Here is a 21,400-nt window from a genome sequence, read left to right as displayed (position 1 = left end):
CATTTTGCAGATAAGAACCCTGAGACACAAGAGAACTTTGAGACTTGCCCAAGGTGACATTCTGTTTTTATCCCAAAAAAAGAAGGGGAAAGAGAGGATAAAAGATCCATTACTGGGAGTCAAGAATAACATAGATTTTGAATGGTGCTTTACTTCTTTAAATATATCACATGTCTTTCAGATTAAAAAAGTGATGTGTGGTCATTATAGGCAATTTGGGGAAAAAAAAGGATAGAGAAGTATAAAGACAAGAAAAAAAAATCACTCATAGTTCTATCAACCAGAAAGGGCAGTATTTTTTTTGATATATAATAACAAGGATATGCCATTGCCTTCTCCGAATAACAAGGATGACTGACACTTAAATAGGACTGACAATGTGCCAGGTGCACTGTCACGTAATTTATACTGTATTAACTAACTTAATCATCACAGCAACTCTATAAGGAAGGTGCTATTATTATCCCTATACTATGGAGAAGGCGATGGCACCCCAGTCCAGTACTCTTGCCTGGAAAATCCCATGGATGGAGGAGCCTGGTAGGCTGCAGTCCATGGGGTCGCGAAGAGTCGGACATGACTGAACAACTTCACTTTCACTTTTCACTTTCATGCATTGGAGAAGGAAATGGCATCCCACTCCAGTGTTCTTGCCTGGAGAATCCCAGGGATGGGGGAGCCTGGTGGGCTGCCGTCTATGGGGTCGCACAGAGTCGGACACGACTGAAGCGACTTAGCAGCAGCAGCACAGACAAGCAAAGTGAGGTAAAAAAAAAAAAAAGTTAAGTAACATTCTCAAGACCACAGAATCAAACCTGCTCGGGCAGCCTGGTTCTGGAGTCCATACCGCTCACCACCCTGCTCCCTCTCTTCTCTATAAAAAGAGGATGTATTCTTTTATAAACCTGGGATCATACTTTACATACAATTTTAGACTCTGCTTTTATAGTGAACATTATTTCATGGCCATTTTTCCATATCCTTACATGTTCTTCAAAATATTTTTGATGGCTATATGAATGTATTTCATATAACCACCTCTCACTGTTACACACTCTGGTTGTTTCCATTTTTTTTGTAACTTATAAAAAACAATTCAAGGAATATCTCTGGACATAAAACTTTGATCTGCTTTTTGCTTATTTCCTGGAAGAGGATTACTTGGTTGGAATTTTCGGCATTTCTTCAAATCTAAGGTGATTATTAAAAAAGGTGTTCAGATGTGTGGCACATATTTGAATAACAAAAACTCCAGGAAGTTAGAGATCTCTGTGGCTGAGCCAAAAAAAAAAAAAAAAGCCGTCAGGGAAGACTTCATTAAGGAGGTGGGTGGAGTATGAGGCAGCCTTTGGACAGTGAGACGTCAGAGCCTGATGAGAGAAGAATTTCTTTAAGGTCCTGGGCATCAATCTTCTGTAAGTCTTGGGCAGGGTCAGGGTGAGAGGAGGCTTCACAGAGCAGAGTCTGAAAGGATAAAAGGAATTTCCAAGCAAGACATGGATTCTGAGGAGAGGAGGTAAGTGGGCCTGGGGCAGTGGGAAGGCTATAGGTAGGCCCAGAGACTGCAAGGAGATCAAACCAGTCCATCCTAAAGGAAATCAGTCCTAAATATTCATTGGAAGGACTGATGCTGAAGCTGAAGCTCCAACACTGTGACCACCTGATGTGAAGAGCTGACCCTTTGGAAAAGCCCCTGATGCTGAGAAAGACTGAGGGCAGGAGAAGAAGGGGGCAACAGAGGACGACATGACTGGATGGCATCACTGACTCTATGGACATGAGTTTGAGCAAACTCCAGGAGATGGTGAAGGACAGGGAAGCCTGGCGTGCTGCAGTGCATGGGGTCACAAACAGTTGGACATGACTTAGTGACTAACCAATAACAACAACAAAGAGATGTGAGAAAACATGCAAGGCTTTTAGCAGATACAGGAAAGATGTGGGGGATAAGCTGAGAAGAGGTAGGCAGGGGCTAGATTGTGAAAGGGGCTCATACGTCACATTAAGGAAGACTGCCTTTCTTGCTTAGGCAACAGAGTTGTTGAAGAGTTTGAGCTTAAAGAAAGACGTTTTTGATAGCACTGTGGTGCCAGGAAGCTGGTGGGGCAGAAGGGAGTGAGGGTAGGGGAAGACCTGCTTGGGAGGATGTTTGGGGACCCCTGGCACAGTTCTGATTCCAGTAGCTTTGTCCACAGCGGGGGCTTGTGGCCCTATCCAGCATTCTTCATGCCTTGCCAAGAGGAGGACAGAGTGAATATTTATAATCACTGACATGGAAATGAAAAAGCTGCGGAAACAAAGAGCACAAACACCTCTTCCGTGTTGTTGAGAGTAAGCATCCATGAGAAATATTCACGTATGTCAGAGGAGAAAATAATGAGGCAGCGTTCATCCTTAAACAGATTCAGCCCATCACCACTGGGGCCCCAGCAGAAGGGGGGCTGGCTGGGGAGCCCCTTCCATTGTCAGCATTGGCTGCTCCCTTCCAAGCAGACAGGTCACTCAGCGCTTTCTTCCAGGCAATTATTTTCGGGATGACTGGAGATTTCGATCAACCAATCAAGCTTTTATAGAAGCCACTTTCCTTGATTATGTCTGCGATCTTTAACTCAGGGAGAGATTTTCCTCAGTATGGCTTGACAGCCTCAAGTTTTCAATTAATTTCTTTCTCCACTTTCTGCATTTTGTTTATGCTTTCAGTTGTGGAGCTGTGGTGTTCATAGGCTCACATGAACTTCCCGTGAGATGTGTGTGTGTGTTTGTGTAAGTGTGTTTTAAAGGCGTTTGAAGCCTCTTTCTGGCCTTCTTTCAATGAATGTCCCAGGAAAGCTGAGTGAACAGGGAGAACTGAGAAGACGTACTGGTGGGTGTAGGAGTTTCTGACTCCTGGATTCAGGACCAGCCCCCAGGGGTTTTAGAATGAGGCAGCATCAGTGTTTTCAAAAGCAGGAGGTGAACTTCTGCTCCAAAAGACATTGATGAATATTTTGAATTTTCATGGATACATATCTATTTCACTGTCACTTATTTCATGGAAATGATTGCTTTCCTTTTAAAATAAAATTATTTGCATAATATATGTGACTTAAAAATGTGCTATGTGTGCGCTAAATCACTTCAGTTGTGTCTGACTCTTTGCTACCCTATGGACTGATTCTCCCAAGCTTCTCTGTCCATGGAATTCTCCAGGCAAGAATACTGGAGTGGGTTACCCTGCCCTCCTCCAGGGGATCTTCCCAACCCAGGGATCAAAACCACGTCTCCTACCGCTCCTGCATCGCAGGCGGATTCTTTACTGCTGAGCCACCAGGGAAGCCCAAAATAAAAATATTAGGTATATATTGGTTCAGCTGTTATATGGAAGGTGGCACATCTCTTGAAGGTGGCACTTGGATGTCTTATGATTAGGAGATGTTGAGATGAATTTTGGAATCAGAGAGGCATGGATAAAATTCAAACTCTGACTCTTTCTAAATGTGTGCCCATGGGAAAATTACTTAGTATCTCCGCACCTCTGTTTTTCATCTGTAAAACCACCTTTAAGCATTGTTGTACATTTAGAGATTCATTTGTTCATTCCTGTATTTATTCAGTCATTAAATGTCTATTGAACATTGGCTAAGTGCCACTCACTGTGTGGGCACAGGGACCACAGCAGTGGACCAAAGTCCCTATCTTCATGGAGCTTCCATTCTACTGGCGGCTGGACACAGGCACCAAATGTATAGATAGATTTGGAAGAAACTCAAGTTCTAAGAAAAACACAACCACGTAAGGGAGGGGTTGTAGCAAAGCTTCTAGAATGTTGCCAGGTATGTCTGAAGAAAAGCAAGGTGGTCACTGTGTGGTGGAAGTGGATAGAGGGAGAGGGAAAAAGGAGGAAATGATTGGAACAGGAGAGGAACTCACAGAGTTCCTGTTCACAGAACAGTTCCTCACAGAGAGGCACTCACACCCTCTACCCTCTGCTGGGGTACAGGGTGCTGTGCAGGTACAGTAAAGCCCTTGGGTTTTAACTGTGGTGGGATGAACACTGATCAATGTATGCAGGCATGCTCACTCACTTCAGTCATGTCCAACTCTTTGCAACCCTGTGGACTCTAGCCTTCCAGGCACCCCTGTCCATGGGATTCTCCAGGCAAGAATACTGCAGTAGGTTTCCACGCTCTCCTTCAGGGGATCTTCCTGACCCAGAGATTGAACCTGTGTTGCTCACGTCTCCTGCATTAGCAGGCGGGTTCTTTACCACTAGTGCCACCTGGGAAGCCCTGGAAAGTGATCAGTACATTGTATATATTCAATATGATCAATTCAATTAATATTTGAATAGTAATGGACCTAGTGAATCTAGTTACATAGTTACTAGTACATGTTACCTAGTAACATGTACGGAGAAGGTGATGGCACCCCACTCTAGTACTCTTGCTTGGAAAATCCCATGGGCAGAGGAGCCTGGTAGGCTGCAGTCCATGGGGTCGCGAAGAGTCAGACATGACTGAATGACTTGACTTTCACTTTTCACTTTCATGTGTTGGAGAAGGAAATGGCAACCCACTCCAGTGTTCTTGCTTGGAGAATCCCAGGGATGGGGGAGCCTGGTGGGCTGCCGTCTATGGGGTCGCACAGAGTCAGACACGACTGAAGCGACTCAGCAGCAGCAGCAGCAGCAACATGTATTGAGCACTACATTAGCCTCCCAGGTTTTGGCAATACCAAGATAAGCTGTATCAGTTCAATTCAGTTCAGTCACTCAGTCATGTTCAACTCTTTGCAACTCCATGGACTGCAGCATGCCAGGCCTCCCTGTCCATCACCAACTCCCAGAGTTTACTCAAACTCATGTCCATTGAGTCAGTGATGCCATTCAACCATCTCATCTTCTGTCGTCCCCTTCTCCTCCTGTCTTCAATCTTTCCCAGCATCAGGGTCTTTTCAAATGAGTCAGTTCTTCACATCAAGTGACCAAAGTATTGAAGTTTTAGCTTCAGCATCAGTCCTTGCAATGAATATTCAGGACTGATATCATTTAGGATGGACTGGTTGGATCTCCTTGCTGTCCAAGGAACTCTCAAGAGTCTTCTCCAACACCACAGTCAAAAGCATCAATTCTTCAGTGCTCAGCTTTCTTTATAGTCCAACTCTCACAACCATACATGAAAAACCATAGCTTTGACTAGACGGACCTTTGTTGGTAAAGTAATGTTTCTGCTTTTTAATATGCTGTCTAGGTTGGTCATAACTTTTCTTCCAAGGAGTAAGCGTCTTTTAATTTCATGGCTTCAGTCAACATCTGCAGTGATTTTGGACCCCCCCCCCCAAATAGTCTGTCACTGTTTCCCCTGTTTCCCCATCGATTTGCCATGAAGTGATGGGACCAGATGCCATGATCTTCGTTTTCTGAATGTTGAGTTTAAAGCCAACTTTTTACTCTCCTCTTTCACTTTTATCAAGCAGCTGCTCCAATGCCATGCAGCCACAGTGCCAGCACAGCCAGATAAGCAGTATCAGTTCAGTTTAGTTCAGTTCAGTTGTTCAGTCATGTCCTACTCTTTGCGACCCCGTGAACTGCAGCACGCCAGGCCTCCCTGTCCATCACCATCTCCTGGAGTTCACTCAAACTCATGTCCATCGAGTCGGTGATGCCATCCAGCCATCTCATCCTCTGTCATCCCCTCTTCCTCCTGCCCTCAATCCCTCCCAGCATCAGAGTCTTTTCCAATGAGTCAACTCTTCACATGTGGTAGCCAAAGTACTGGAGTTTCAGCTTTAGCATCAATCCTTCCAAAGAACACCCAGGGCTGATCTCCTTTAGAATGGACTGGTTGGATCTCCTTGTAGTCCAAGGGACTCTCAAGAATCTTCTCCAACACCACGGTTCAAAAGCATCAATTCTTCAGCACTCAGCTTTCTTCAAAGTCCAACTCTCACATCCATACATGACCACTGGAAAAACCATAGCCTTGACTAGATGGACCTTTGTTGGTAAAGTTATGCCCCTGCTTGTCAATATGCTATCTAGGTTGGTCATAACATAGAGGGGCTTAAATTCTTGTTGGAGAAAGAGTCGTTTAATCAAAGAATACCTAATGTTCATTGTATACTTGCTATGTGCCAGACATATTTATAAGTTTTTTTTTTTCCTTAATGCAGTAACTCATGTAGTCCTCACAAAGGTATACAATCAGTTATTATACCCATTTTGCAGATGAGGAAGCTGGGGGCACAGCTTATTACTTCTCACCTTTCAAAAAAAAGGAGAGTGAAATAAATATGTTCCCTTTGAGGTTCAAAGTGCAGTGGGTGTGCAGAGCAAACATTACCCCAAAGAAGGAAAATGCAGCCATAGGACTGGCCCTGGAGGGAGGCTGCCATCTACTGTCTGTGATGGCGGCCGGGATGTCTCTCCTCCTGCTGCTTCTGTTTCTTCGTCCCTGAAATGGGGTCAGGAGGGTTATCCCTCCCATAGGATAGTCCTGAGAACCATGTACGGGAAATTCTTTGGAACAGAGCCTGGCATGTGACAAGTGTCTCTCAAGTCTTAGCGATACACCCCAGGCATTATGAAAATGCTTCATGAACTGGCTGCCCTGGGCCAGGGCCTTGAGGGCTGAGTAACAGAAAGCAAAGGTGGATATGTTAATTTTAGATTGACAAAGAACCTCTCAGGAAATTTAAGTGTTGAAAGTTCATGGTGTGGTTGGATGGCAGATGAGAGTGTAGTGGACAATTCTTTTAATTCTGTTAATCTGTGACCGTGAGGAGACCTTGACAGCCATCCTAAGCACAGTGAACTTTTTTTTTTAAAGGCCCAGGGTAGCTTTGATCCTTTGAGCACTGGGAGCCTGTGATCTGACCTGTGCTTTCACAGATGTGCCCAGCAGCTGCACGAGGAGTGTAATGGTCCTGTGATAAAGACTGAAGGTCTGACCCAGACGAGGGAAGGGTGGAGAGGGGAGGTGAGGGACAGAGACATCATGGAGGTGCAATCTACAGGGCCTGATTCACCTACTCCTTGGAGCTACACACACACACACACACGCACACACACACAGAGCAAGAGAAATTCAGACTCGCTCCACCTCAGCCTCTTTCTGTGTCCTCAAGGGATGAGTCTACTTGTAGTTCCTTAGTTTTCCCATCTGCTAAGGGGGAAAAACAAAGCCAGAATCTCATGGCTCCCAATGGGATATTGTCATATGTTATGTTAGCATCAAGAATCCTGTGAAAACACAGACTCACTTCACTCCCCGTGCTAATAAAGATCTGTCTTCCTACCAGAAGACAGTACCATCAAACTCACATTTTCTGAGCATTGCAAGCACTGGTTGGGGTTTGAGCTATTCACTCGCTTCTGATCTGAGATTATTCTAAAAAGACTTCGCAGCTTAGGCTAATTGGGTAATTGGGATGTTTCCAGATGAAATTCGACTTGTATTTTTTAAAAAATGCTTTGAAGAACTGGTTGCCATGGTGCTGTTCTGCTGACAAGATCCTTCACTGGCTCCCACTGAGCAGCAGTAATGGGCTTCTGTTTATTCTAAGTTTTAGGTCACCCCACCTGAATGTCTTCTCCAAGGAAGCAAGGTACAAAACCGAAGGAATTAGTGGAGTCCGTCCCTTGTTCTCCTGGACCGGGGTGCATCTCAGCAGACGTGGAGATTTGTCACTGCAGGGGAGGGGAGGGCTGGTGGGGAGGGACTTCCCAGACCCCTGTCCTCTGGGCAGCTGGGAGTCAGTCGGGGAAGGAACCTCTGTACATCTGCCACAATGTAAATGGGACGGCTGCTTTGGGCTAAGAGCACTAATCCTCTCATCTTATCATATTTGTGGGCAAATCGTTGTTTGGCAGAGAGAGTTGTCTTTATTTCAAGAAATAACATGGTCTTAAAAATTAATATTTGTGTTTTCATAGTATTACTGTTCTAAATTGGAGAAAGCCTTTGTTCTAACTCAATTTTTCAACCTACTGGACAATCATTCTTACCCGTCGTCCTTTGGCTGCTTGTACCGAGCGTTTGTTATAAGAATGTGAAACATCTTCCCCAGATGCAGTATTTTTGGCTTCATTAAAAGTTTTTCTAGTTCCTCTTCAGTCATGTCAATATTTACCTTGGACAATGCTTTGTATCCTTTTGTTTATAATTCCAGAATTCTCCAAGACAAACTGATTATTCATGACTCCCTGGCCTGGATTACACTTTAAACATACCTTATGTTGACGTTTTCAGAGTTCGAGTCTCCCAAACTACTTCCTCTACTTCTTCTCATAGATTCAGAACTTGTAACCTTCCATACTCACTTCACACCCTGGATTTTCTTTGCCTTTCAGGGATCTTCCAAGCATGTCCGTCTTGTTGAGTATGCTCTTAGAACATGGGCTGGTGAAGTTTTTCTTCCTTTCAAGGTTCCCGGATCCCTCTATCTTGCCAAGGATGCTTTTAGTATGTGGCAATTGTACCCACCTTCCTTGAACGTGCCCATTGTTTCCCCAGAGACCTCACTCTTCAACTTGCTGAATTTCTGGTTACCAAAACAGAGAATGTGTGATCCCTGCCTTTGTTGTCTAAAGACTTCCATTTAAACCCCTCAGTGACTAAAAGGAGGCCTCAGTGGTCAACCAGAAACAATAAAGCTACAGCACGTTTTTTCTTGAGAAGCCCGCTTATACGGAGTCAGTCTTTTTTCCTTAATTGCTCAGCATTTTATGATTCGGTGTGCTTCCTTCAGTTTTCTGCACATGCCTTACAGTCATAGAGGATTTAAAATTTACATAGTATTTCACATTCATTATTACATTTGATCCTCATAACAACTTGGTGAGAAAGACCCAGAAGTGACCTGCTTGAGATCACAAAGTGATTTGAGTAAACCACAGCTTTTGCCCTCGGGGATATTTATATTAATAAGCGATTTGATTTTATGTAAGTCTTTCTGTTCCTGTGAAACACTTTTTCTTGGTTTGGGGACGCTGCATGTGCTGTTTTTTCTGCTTGAACAGCTCAACTTCTCCCTTTGACCAGCTCAACTCCTACCCATTTTTCAAATGTCAGCTTCAATTTTCATTTCCTCTAGAAGCATTCCCTTGTCCTCCAAGTCTGGGCAAGAGTTTCTTCCTTTGTGTGCTCACAGCACCCTTAAAAATAGATAAATAAGCTTACCGTCGTGTCTGTCACCTAATGAACACTTGACAAGCATCTGCTGTTATGTCATTCCCTATCCTATCTCTTACCTGTGCACTTTCTGTTTGTCATTTTGTCCCTAGGACCCAGCCCTGAATTGCTGCTCAATAAACGGCTGTTAAAGAAATGAATGATGCCCAAGGGTTCTCACCGGATCCTTGAATTAAAGAACAGAGAGGGTTCCAAGAGGGTCCAGGGAATTTGGTGTATTTCCAAATTCGTTCTTCATAACACTATCTGTATGTTGATAACGAATGCGGTTATCTGTTGCTTGTCCTGCAAAGTGTCCTTTTCCCCATACTGTGTCTTCACCTTTTCCTTTGGGGAATTGCCCCTCTTCCCACTTCTGATTAGTGTTTCTCAGGTGGGGCTGCCCACATCTTGGGATCAGGAGTAGGCCTTATAAACAGAGTCTGTGCTGTGACTCAACCCTGGCTGGTAACTGTGACTTTCGCTGAAACTCTTACTTCAGTGAGGGTCTTGTTTTCCTTTGAAGGTTGAAAGTGACAGAAACAAGCATAGCACGTCTGATTCTTTGGGAACCTGTGGAGGGATCAATGAAGCCACTGCAGAATAACCAGAGCCAAAGAGGTGGTGATAGTGAAGGCTGATGAAGACAGCATTGAATACCTCGATTCAGCAGGATCCGACTCTGGATTTCCAAGTTTATGAACTCTAGACTCTCTTTTTGATTGCAAGTAGTTGAGTTGTATTCTGATCAGTCACGAACAATGGACACCGTTCTGACTAATTCAATCGAGACCAAAACACTGTGGTATTCTAATTATTGGCATTAGTACTTTTTGTTCCCTTGTGGCCTTGCCTTTTGCTTTCACTTCACTCTTTAAAAGAGAAAACAGCGCTTTTTTTTGCCTATCCCCCAGTGTTGGGCTGCTCCCCACAGGCCTGCAAGCCCTATACTTATCCAGCTTCAAGACTGAAGAGTGAACCCAGAGTCAGCAGCAGAGACATCAGTGGTTTCCTGGATGGGGGATCTTACCCATGTAAAGCAAGATTCCGAGCAACACTCCATGGTGTGTGACAGACAGTGGGCAGAACATGGTGGCCAGCCTTCTCTCCCCAGAGGGAGGGGGACGATATCCGTTATAGGAGGAACTGATGTCAGGTTGGCTCATCAGTTATCAGGGACAGGGGCACACCCCTCACCACCCCTCTGATAAGTTACGAGGTGGAGATGTTCTGATCTAAAGGTTAGAACGATCACTAGCTATGGCAGAAGTAAGTATGTAGGAAGGTCAGTGATGTGAGTAGATGTAGGTGAAGCAGGCACAGGTTTGGCAGAGGATATACAACCACCTCAGGTAGCCTGATCATACATTCCACCCCTACATACCCTGCACAACACTTAGAACCTTGCTCGTTCCCCCAACTTCTGTGATATCCCTCGGGTCATATGTAGAGGGACACTGCAACCATATACTACAAATACAATACAAACACCAGCAGATAAAGAGCATCAAGAGTGAGACACCTAGTAAGAACAGTCACTTGCCAGGATGTGGGTAAATTTTGAAGCCAAGCACTTACTGGGTCAATGGAGAGGAAGTCAATGGCTGCTGCATCCCATCCAGTTGTAAGGAAAGTAAAGCTACACCTAGTTTTCCCAAACCCAGGTCCACCCCCATGGGGAGGGGAAAGCCCTGGCTCTAAGATTCTGATGATCTGGGCAGGAGTCAGCAGGCACAGTACAGGTCTGCCACCCCAACATATGTTGAGCGCCATCAGGGGTGGACCCATTAGGTCTTTCCAAACAAACAAAACCCAGTTAACCCCACTAGTTGGGCTTGTGTGTCTAAAGCCAGCCTATTCCGCTCCACACAGCATAACCGGGGAGCTCATGGGCAGTTGTATGGTAATGTTTAATGACAGGGGTCCTTCTGATGTATTGGCATATAGGACTGGAAGATGGCGAGGGTCTTTTCCCCCATTGTCAGTCATCTCCACCTAGTCACGGTAGCTGCGTCAATTTTTCATTGAAGTCCAGAGAAAAATAGCGATGGCATTTCACTGTAGATCAGCAACTAGACTCATTTCAGAGTGAGGCCTGGTTGCTTCCCAGTCCTCGAGTAGACTTCCTTCACTCAGGTTAGGGGTGAAATGTAAGACATCTAACAGGAACAACATGAGAGAGCTCATGACCATGAAGTAAACTATGAGCAGAGCCTGCATTCTCAGATGGTACTGCACTTGCCTATGGTTTTTGTCCTGGTCTGCGATGCAGTTCTGAAAACTCAAGTTTTTAGTAATACAGGAACATGTCCAAAATCACGACAATGGCCACCCAGTTTTACCTTGGATGTCTGAACCACAGATACTCCATTGTGACTTTCAAATGCATTCTCTTCCATAATGCCCAAAGCAGATGCAATTCAATGCAAGTTCAATAGGCCACATAAAAGGCCTCTCTGGTGTGGCCTTAACTTAAAGTTAAGTTTGGCTTAACGTTTAAGTTAAACTATGTACAAGTCAACATTCAAAAAACTAAGATCGTGGCATCCAGTCCCATCACTTCATGGCACATAGATGGGGAAAAAATGGAAACAGTGACAGACTTTATTTTCTTGGGCTCCAAAATCACTGTGGACAGTGACTGTAGCCATGAAATTCAAAGATGCCTGCTCCTTGGAAGAAAAGTTATGACAAACCTAGACAGCATATTAAAAAGCAGAGACATCACTTTACCAACAAAGGTCCGTCTAGTCAAGGCTATGGTTTTTCCAGTAGTCATGTATGTTGTGAGAGTTGGATCCTAGAGAAGGCTGAGTGCCGAGGAATTGATGCTTTTGAACTGTGGTGTTGGAGAAGACTCTTGAGAGTCCCTTGGACTACAAGGAGATCAAATCAGTCAATCCTAAAGGAAACTAATCCTGAATATTCATTGGAAGGACTGATGCTGAAGCTGAAGCTCCAAAGCTTTGGCTACCTGATACAAAGAGCTGACTCATTGGAAAAGACCCGGATGCTGGGAAAGATTGAAGGCAGGAGGAGAAGGGGACGACAGAGGATGAGATGGTTGGTTGGCATCACTGACTCAATGGACATGAGTTTGAGTAAACTCCAGGAGACGGTGAAGGACAGGGAAGCCTGGCGTGCTGTAGTCCATGGGCTCACAAAGAGTTGGACATGACTTAGTGACTGAATAACAACAAATGTACGCGCCAGAATGACTTCCCCACACCTCCACATGTGAAGATACTTTCCCCATCATTTTCCCTTTTGATTGCAAATCTTTCAACAGACCAAAGTATATGTCCCTCAAAGCCAGGGTGGATTCTGCCTGCCTGCCCTGGGTCCAGGTCATGTCTGTGCTTGGCCTCCTTTATATTTGCCCAATTATCCATGTTTAGGGAAAACTGATCAGATCTTATGAACAAGCTCAAAGACATACTGATGGGAAAAGACTTTGAAGGGCATGTATTTTATCAGTTAGGCTGAATTGTTACACAAGAATTGTACATGTGCTTTTTGCAGCAAAGTTCAAGCAAGCAGTGTTACACACATCATGAGTACTTTCACTCTGAGACAACTTCACTAGATAATTTTCCCTTCTTCTGAACATTCAGGGCAAAAGTGTGGCTAACACAATAACTTTTATAAATTTAGACTTCAATGAATAGGACTAGACTTTAATATCTATTGAAACATGATATTTTCCCATCTAAATTATTCTCATCTCCATCAAGCATGGCCAAAGCAAGACTAACTTATTTGCAAAATAAGCCTGGCTGATTGACCACATGTTCTCCTTCAAACTGTCTTATAGTGGAACTCCTCAAAAAGAGTCTCAGACTGAATTCCCAAAAAGCCTCTCAAGGCCAGGAAAGCCATGCCAACAGCCTGCCATCAGACTCTGCCTCAGTGGATTTCTCTCCTCTAGAGATCCCCCAAATATCAAGATTCTTGCACCCGCCAGAAGTGATCTTTCCCAATCACCTGACAAAGCTGCTCAGAGCCCAAGAGTTTCCAATTTCTGGAGGAACTTGGCAGAAAGAAAAGAAAAATATTTCCATCCTACCACAGGTGTAGTTTACCAAGTTGTGGGACGTCAACTTAAGGGGAAGGGTTTTTCTAAAGTGGAAAACACAAATCAAAAGCAGCAATATTCTCGGGACTTCCCTGGTGGTCCAGTGGCTAAGACTCATACTCCCAGTGCAGGGGCCCATGCTTGATCCCGTGTGCCGCAACTAAGAGCCTGTGCAGCCAAATAAATATTTTTTAAAATCAGCAATATTCTACACAAAACCCATAAAAACTACAACCATATTCAACAGTCTACTCAGTAATCAGTCCTTTTGCTAACTTTTTATGAACCCATCAGGTTTTCCCCTAAGATGCTTTAATTCTGTACCCAGTTCAGTGATATGATCGGAAATTTATCAGAGATCTGTACTGACAAAACGTCCTTCCTATGAAACTTCATGAAGATGAAACACTTTTGCAAAAGCATCAGAGTACAACTGTATAAATGAATGACAAAGGAGTTTAAAAGGCACATGTAAACACCTACTTACGTGTAATCAAGAAACTAACTTGGTTATAATAACTAGAATTATGGCCAATTAAATCTTGACCCTTAAAAATCTTAAATCTCTGGCAAAAACCAATAAGATAGTAATTGTGAACTATGTGTCACATCAGCATTTCCTGATTAGAAAACTTACCCTTTATTCTTCTTCCTCTTCTAAGGCAAAGGTTGGTAAACAGCCCCACCCAGTAGTTAATTTTCCACTATTTTATCTTATTTGAAATAACTCAAATTGGCAATGAATTCTCTTCATTTAACTTAGCTTAGTTTCAAGTTATCAAAATCTGGAGAGACTATTATAGATAGACATTCCCAAAACATTATTATTCCTATAGAGTTTTTAAATGCCTCTTCTTTTTCTCCCGTCATTCTCAGGGATCAGATGATTAAAGTTCCTGAAAGCCCAGGTAGATCATTTACATCTCAAAGGCACAAGAAGAGAAATACCAGTTCCTTCTAGGAAGCTAGCTTCCTCTAACTACATGTGCAATAGCCAGTTTTAGAATGCTGAAAGATTCCTATTGTCGCCATTTTCAAGGATTTTTTTTTCTCCCTTCAGTTTAAACAACAGTAATATACAATAATACAAATCATTCACTCATATTTACATGCCTCACTTTGAGAGAAGTAAGAGTCAGCGTTTAAGTTAACCTTCACCTTCACTGTGTGTCTGGTTTTTCTTAATTTAAAAGGAATGGCCACAGGACTTTCCTTAGTGGTCCCGTGGCTAAGACTATGCATTGCCAATGCAGGTGACCCAGGTTTGATCCCTGGTTGGGGAACTAGATTCTGCATGCCAGAAGTGAAAAAGTTCACATACCGCAACTAAAGATCCTGGATACCATGCAACCAAGATCCTGCGCAGCCAAATAAATAAGTAAATATTTTAAAAATTAAAACAAAACAAAACAAAAAGCAGGGCCAGCCCAGAGCTGTGGCCACGGCCTTATGGTCTACCCTCTTTTTTCCACTGTAATAGCAGCCGGAATCTCCACCACAGCCTCAGGGCCACGTATGAGTTCTCTGTACTCTCGGTGGCCCCCACTCTTCCAAGACAGCCACCATGGGGCCCCAGATGCTAGTGGTGGCCACCCTGGGATTTGCCCCACAACTTTTGGGATGTTCCCCTGGAACTCGTGGGCCCCACAACTTCCCACTCTCCTCCTTACTTTCCAGAGTCTGGGCGTTCACGGGAGTTTCTCAGTCTCCCGGCTGCTCCTTGCAGGTCTGCAAGCCCTGGACTTGCCCAGCCTCAAGACTGAAGAAAGAACCCAGTCAGTGACACAGACATCAGTGGCTTAATGGGTGGGGGAAGCTTACCTGTCTGAAGCAAGGTCCTAGAGTTTCACCCCACAGTGTGTGGCAGACACTGGGTAGGACTTGACAAGTGGGACATGGTGGCCATCTCTGTTTCCGGTTGGAGGGTGAATATTGACCTCAGATTGGCTCATTGGTTACCAGGGAAACTGGCAGCAGGGACACGCATGCCCCTCATCATCCCTTTGGTAAGTTAGAGGTGGATATGTTCTGAGGTAAAGATTAGAACAATTACTAGCTGGGTCTGGGGCAAGTATGGGGGAAGGTCAGTCCTGGGAGCAGGTGTAAGTGAAGCAGGCACTGGTTGAGCAGCAGGTGTACAGAGAACAAGAGAACAGCCATCTTGGGTGGCCTGAGCATATACCCAGTTAACCTGAAAATTCAATTAAAGGGCCTCCTCCAAACAGTACAGTTCATTGAAGTCTAACTTGTTCTTGGAAAGGCCAGACTACATGAAACTGACATTATGAGAGCTGCATTTTGCATTGAAATAGAAATTGAAAAACGAATGCATTTGTGCTTGATTGTTTTGATAGGATTTTACTGATAGGAAGTTTGGAGAGAAGGGTTTACAGAGAAAATAGCTAGTTTTTGGTTTACTATCAGTGAAAATTTCCCCCATTTCTTACCCCGTTGCTTTATTTACAAAGGGTAATATATTTTTGCTTTGGAACATCATTGCTGCTTTCTCTCTTGCTTACCTGTAAGCTCTTGGAATATTTAAGGGTTGTAGCTACTGAGATGAGTACTGACTTCTGCATTGGTTTTTCTTTAACTTTATCCTAGAATTAATGAGGACAACAAACAGCTGTGCCGATAAACCCATTCTGCTTCGTGACACACTCTGGCAATTGGCAGATGGTCTATCTTGCAGAGGATTGCAGAGGAATGAGAAGAATGCTGGTAGGAGAATGGGTCCTACTTATTTGAAGCCAGTTTCTTCCATTTTTCTCCTGGTATTTAGTGTCTTGTCTCCTAATATTTTTCTTCACTCTTCATTGGATGGGTGGCCTTCCTTTGCTGTATGTTTTTCCACTTGGTTCAACTTCTCTTCCAATTCCAACATTTTCATTCATTGCCACTGAAAACTTTGTTCAAACAACTCTTGGGTGAGTGTCTGGGGGTGTTATTCCATAAGAAGCCTACAGCTTGATTCAATCTCTGGATAAAATTACAACCGGAAAAACAGCAAAGTGAATAAAAGGAGACAAGAGGCGCTGAGTGACAAAGGCAATCTTGTCACAGGGGTGTTATCCCAACCACTGTGCTCCTGGATGCAGGCCACGTGCCTGTGTGAGATGTGCCTGGTGCTGTTTTGTCTTTATTACCATGCCTTGAATGCAATTACCTGTTGGATATTTGTGTTTTTCTTTGAACATATTAACCTGCGTTCTAGGCCTCGGAGTGTAAGAAACCTACCTGTGAGTGTCTAGAAATCCAGATACTGTTTTTTGCTTTAAAATGTCCTTTAAAGAAAGGAAAAGAACCCTCCACTTGCTGCTAAGAAACAACAACAGTCCCTTTTCCCAAATTCTTGTTGGACAGCTAATAGCCCTAGAAACTGGTGTGGGTATCTCTATGGATATTTGGTTATTTTAGCTCAGAATTTTGCCCTTGAGTTTGATATTCTCTATTTCAAGCTCTTTCTTGGACACTGATTATCAAGGATTCTTTTTTAATTTGTAGATTGTTCACCTGCTCCTAAGAGATGCTTTCTTTTTTCCCTCAGCTTTATTGATATATAACTGACAGATAAAATTGTAAATATCTAAGATACACAACATGATGGTTTGAATGTGTATCCATTGTAAAATGATTACCAAAGTCAATTAATTAACATAACCATCTTTGCACATGTTACCTTTTGTGCACACATGCACATGTGTGTGTGTGTGTGTGTGTGTGTGGTAAGAACACTTAAAATCCACTCTTAGCAAATTTCAAGTATCTGATACAGTGTTGTTAACTACAGTCACCACACATGTCTTAGATCCCCAGAACTTACCCCTCTTATAAGTGAAAGTTTGCACCCTTTGACCAACATTTCCCCAGTCTTCAAGTCTTGGCAATCACCATTCTACTCTCTGGTTTCATGAGCCTGACTTTTTTAGATTCCACATATAAGTGAGATCATATTTGTTTTTCTGCGTCTGGTTTATTTCACATAACATAGTATTCTCCAGTTTCATCCATGTTGTCACAAATGGCAGGATTTCCTTCCTTTTCATGGTTGAATAATATTCATTGCCTATCTATCTATGTCACATTTTCTCTGATGGACACTCAGGTGGTTCCCATATCTTGGCTATTGTGAATACTGTCACAGTGAACATGGAAGAGAAGGTAGCCCTGAGTTACTGATGTTATTTCTTTTGGATATATACCCAGAATGGGATTGCCTGGTTAAGAGAGACTTTATTCTGTAGGAATTATTTCTGATGGTCTCAAGATGGAAAACTACTCATATCAAAAGGCTCTGAGATATTTCAGCCACTTTTGCAACTGGCTCCCAGAGATTGTTCTTTTTACTTTTTGGTGTCTTTAAAAAAATTAATTTATTTTTATTTTATTTTTTTTCCATATTTTTTTTCAAATTTTATTTTATTTTTAAACTTTACATAATTGTATTAGTTTTGCCAAATATAGAAATGAATCCACCACAGGTATACATGTGTTCCCCATCCTGAACCCTCCTCCCTCCTCCCTCCCCATACCATCCCTCTGGGTCGTCCCAGTGCACTAGCCCCAAGCATCCAGTATCGTGCATTGAACCTGGACTGGCAACTCGTTTCATACATGATATTTTACATGTTTCAACGCCATTCTCCCAAATCTTCCCACCCTATCCCTCTCCCACAGAGTCCAGAAGACTGTTCTATACATCAGTGTCTCTTTTGCTGTCTCGTACACAGGGTTATTGTTACCATCTTTCTAAATTCCATATATATGTGTTAGTATACTGTATTGGTGTTTTTCTTTCTGGCTTACTTCATTCTGTATAATCAGCTCCAGTTTCATCCACCTCATTAGAACTGATTGAAATGTATTCTTTTTAATGGCTGAGTAATACTCCATTGTGTATATGTACCATAGCTTTCTTATCCATTCATCTGCTGATGGACATCTAGGTTGCTTCCATGTCCTGGCTATTATAAACAGTGTTGCGATGAACATTGGGGTACACATGTCTCCTTCCCTTCTGGTTTCCTCAGTGTGTATGCCCAGCAGTGGGATTGCTGGATCATAAGGCAGTTCTATTTCCAGTTAAAAAAAAATTAATTTATTTTTAATTGGAGGATAATTGCTTTACCGTGTTGTGTTGGTTTCTGCCATACATCAACATTAATCAGTCATAGATATTCACATGCCCCTCCCTCTTGAACTTCCCTCCTACCTCCCACCCCATCCCACCCCTCTAGGTTGTCACAGAGCACCAGGCCAAGCTCCCGGTGGCACTATATGGCAACTTCCCACTAGCTAGCTATTTTACATATGGTAATGTATGTATTTCAAGGCTACTGCCTCAATTCATCCCACTCTCTCCTTCCCCCACTGTGTCCCTAAGTCTGTCCTCAGAGAATGTTCTTGAAATCCTAACCCCACAAGGAAAGACTGTACTTGCTGGTAGGGAAACAAGCCTTAAGGGAGATTGTCAGGGTTTCCTTACACCTTAAAGACTCTTGAACTGTGTGACCCTGAGGGTCACTTCCAGTTCTGATATTATCCAAGAATGTGGCAGTTACTTCTTCTACTGACACAACCTCCCTCCCAGCTTTTGGCTGAGTGTCTTCCACGACAAGGAACTCACTCCTTGAGTCAAGCATTCTTTGGCATTTCTGTAATTGTGAAGATTATCTGCCCACTCCCTGCAACTCTCATGGAGCCTCTCTTCCAAAGCAAAAGGGGCTCATCAAATGTCTATTCACATGGCAGATCTTCAGTGCTGTCACATCTTCTTTAAGTCATTCTTTTGGGGGCTAAGCATCTAGGGAGTTAACTGCTGCCCAGGCATGGCCCACTCTTGACCACTCTTGTCTGTACAAACTCCAACTAGTCAGTCTATATTAGAAACCAATGTGAAGAACTCAGGGTGCTCAAGTGACAGAACTGCGTATCCACACTGACAGGGCCATGGTATCCTCCGTGTGGTCTAACCAGTGCAGACCCGGCTGGGGCTAAGGAATCCCTTTCTGGAAGCTTTTCATGTTCTTGTTCAGAGAAGAAACATCTGCCTCTAAATACCAAAGTAATCCAGGCTCATAGGCAGTACCTAAAATTTGACATTTCTGCTGGGATATACAGAGAACCATGTAAATTCAAATTTATTCAAAATCCAAACTGTGATTTCTAAACTGACACTACCTTTGGTTCCTCCTCTTGACTTTGCTATTTCTGAGAGTAGGACCCAAATTCTTCCATGTCTTTCTGAGTTCCTTTTCTCCACCATCTTCTTACAAATGGGTACCATTTCTCCTCCATGGGCCCTAGTTCCTTGGCCCTAGATCTCTTGGCCCTAGTTCCTTTCCCAAGTGCAACCTACTTTTCAGCTGATACTGAGAGTGTGCAAAACAGATGGCATTCCTGTACTAGTTTACACAATCAGATCTTCTTCAGAGGTCACACGGAGGAGAGGGCTGAGACAAAAAAAAACAACTCTTAGGCAGTGCTAATCTGCATTTTCTTAAGACATATGCAAGAGGGCTAAGGTACACGTGACAGGAAGTACAGAATAAAACTATTCAACTTCTTAAAGAGCCTCATGTAGAAAGAGCCACAAGAGGAACACATTCCCAAACTGAGTAATCATCTACAAATAGTTAAAACATAAGTTCCTCCAGCCTCGGCTGCAGGAGTAGGGCAGAGGTCCTGGTTGAGAACTTTGATTTCCCACAGATTGTTTGAGTCTTAAATGAAGTTTGGAAAGGTTCCCTGACATCAAAGGCTGTTCCTTTTGGCTAATCGATTGAGTCTGCTGTGCCTGTCCTCCCCTGAGCCCCCCACGACTGGCAACATATGTCAGAGTCTCCCTTTTGCCAGCAATTTGGAGGCTTGTGATAATAAAACATCCTTTTTCTAAGTAAGGGAAAGGGTGGTCCTGGGGAATGTGAAGGCAGTGGAGAAGAGCAATGATTGACTCCTCCCTGAAAAAACAGACAAACTCTGATCAATCCCTATCTGAATATCATCTGCATAATTTGAAAATAACACACTGAAGGGAACAGGCCCAGCCCTACTATCCTGCTCACATTTACATCTGGAACAGCTGCCAGGGCCTCTTGGAGTCGATTTTGTTCAGTTCTGCAGTGCTGACTTGAAACCCAGGCAGAAAAATGAAAGTGAGCAAATTTACCTCTGGCATTCAAAGAAATGCTTTTGGTCAAAGTGAGTATTTCTGACCATGACTCATTTTCAAAAGAAGCATTGAATTCGCTTTGTCATCTTTGCCTGGATCGGGCTCAATCGGCCCTTTTATGATTTTTAAAATATCCTATACAGCCAGGATGGCATTTATTAGGCTTCAGCTATTCAATATTGCATTTCAATATATAAAAGTCACTGTTCAATTGAATATTGAGTTTTCTAAGGAAGTAAACCTACAGAAAAGAAATTTGCAAGAATCTAAAATAAATGAGCTTAACGAAGATCAAACTGCCCTTTTGGCTGTTTCAAAGATCAAAAGATCTCTCTTTTATAGAAATCAGGAGCGGTTTGAATAGCCTCTTTCCTCCACTGCAAAGCCCCATTTTTTCACTATCATTGATAGCTTGGGACTGCACCATAATGGTACTAGAGGCCCTGGGGAGGAGGGAAGATGGTTTCATTACCCCCAAAGCATCCAGGACTTTTGCGTCTGAAATAGCAGGTTTGTCATTTAATTTAGTCTTGAGCCCAGTAGAGTGACAAAATGAAAATCTGTCCTCAGCTCCTGCAGGAGGGGGTGGGGGTAGTCTTAAAGGACATGAGAGGGTCTTTTGACAATTATTTTCAAAGCCTGTGAGTATCTTTGTCTCTGTCTTCCAGAGAGGCTGGATTATATTGGATTACATGGCAGGAAGTTATCTTTGGGTTCACACTGCCCTCCGTTCTGCAAAACTTTGGGAAGCTGTCTAATCTCCCTAAGTCTCTATTGCTTCATGTGTAAAGTGGGGATAATAATATCCCAGAGGCTTAAGCTCCGTCCTACCTCAGGGCCTTTGCTCATGCTGTTCCTTCAAGCTAACTTGTGCTCAGCCTCTAGGATTCAGCAGGAATGGCTTTTCTTTTGGGAAGTGTTTCATGAACTTGCAGGCCAAGAAATGCCACCCATACTCCCATCAGACAGTGTGCTATGGTTTTCCTTTGTAACAGTTACCTCAGT

Source organism: Bos taurus, chromosome 28 (assembly GCF_002263795.3).
Source record: "Bos taurus isolate L1 Dominette 01449 registration number 42190680 breed Hereford chromosome 28, ARS-UCD2.0, whole genome shotgun sequence".
In the NCBI taxonomy this organism is placed as follows: domain Eukaryota; kingdom Metazoa; phylum Chordata; class Mammalia; order Artiodactyla; family Bovidae; genus Bos; species Bos taurus.
Note: the sequence above shows the minus strand (reverse complement) of the source record.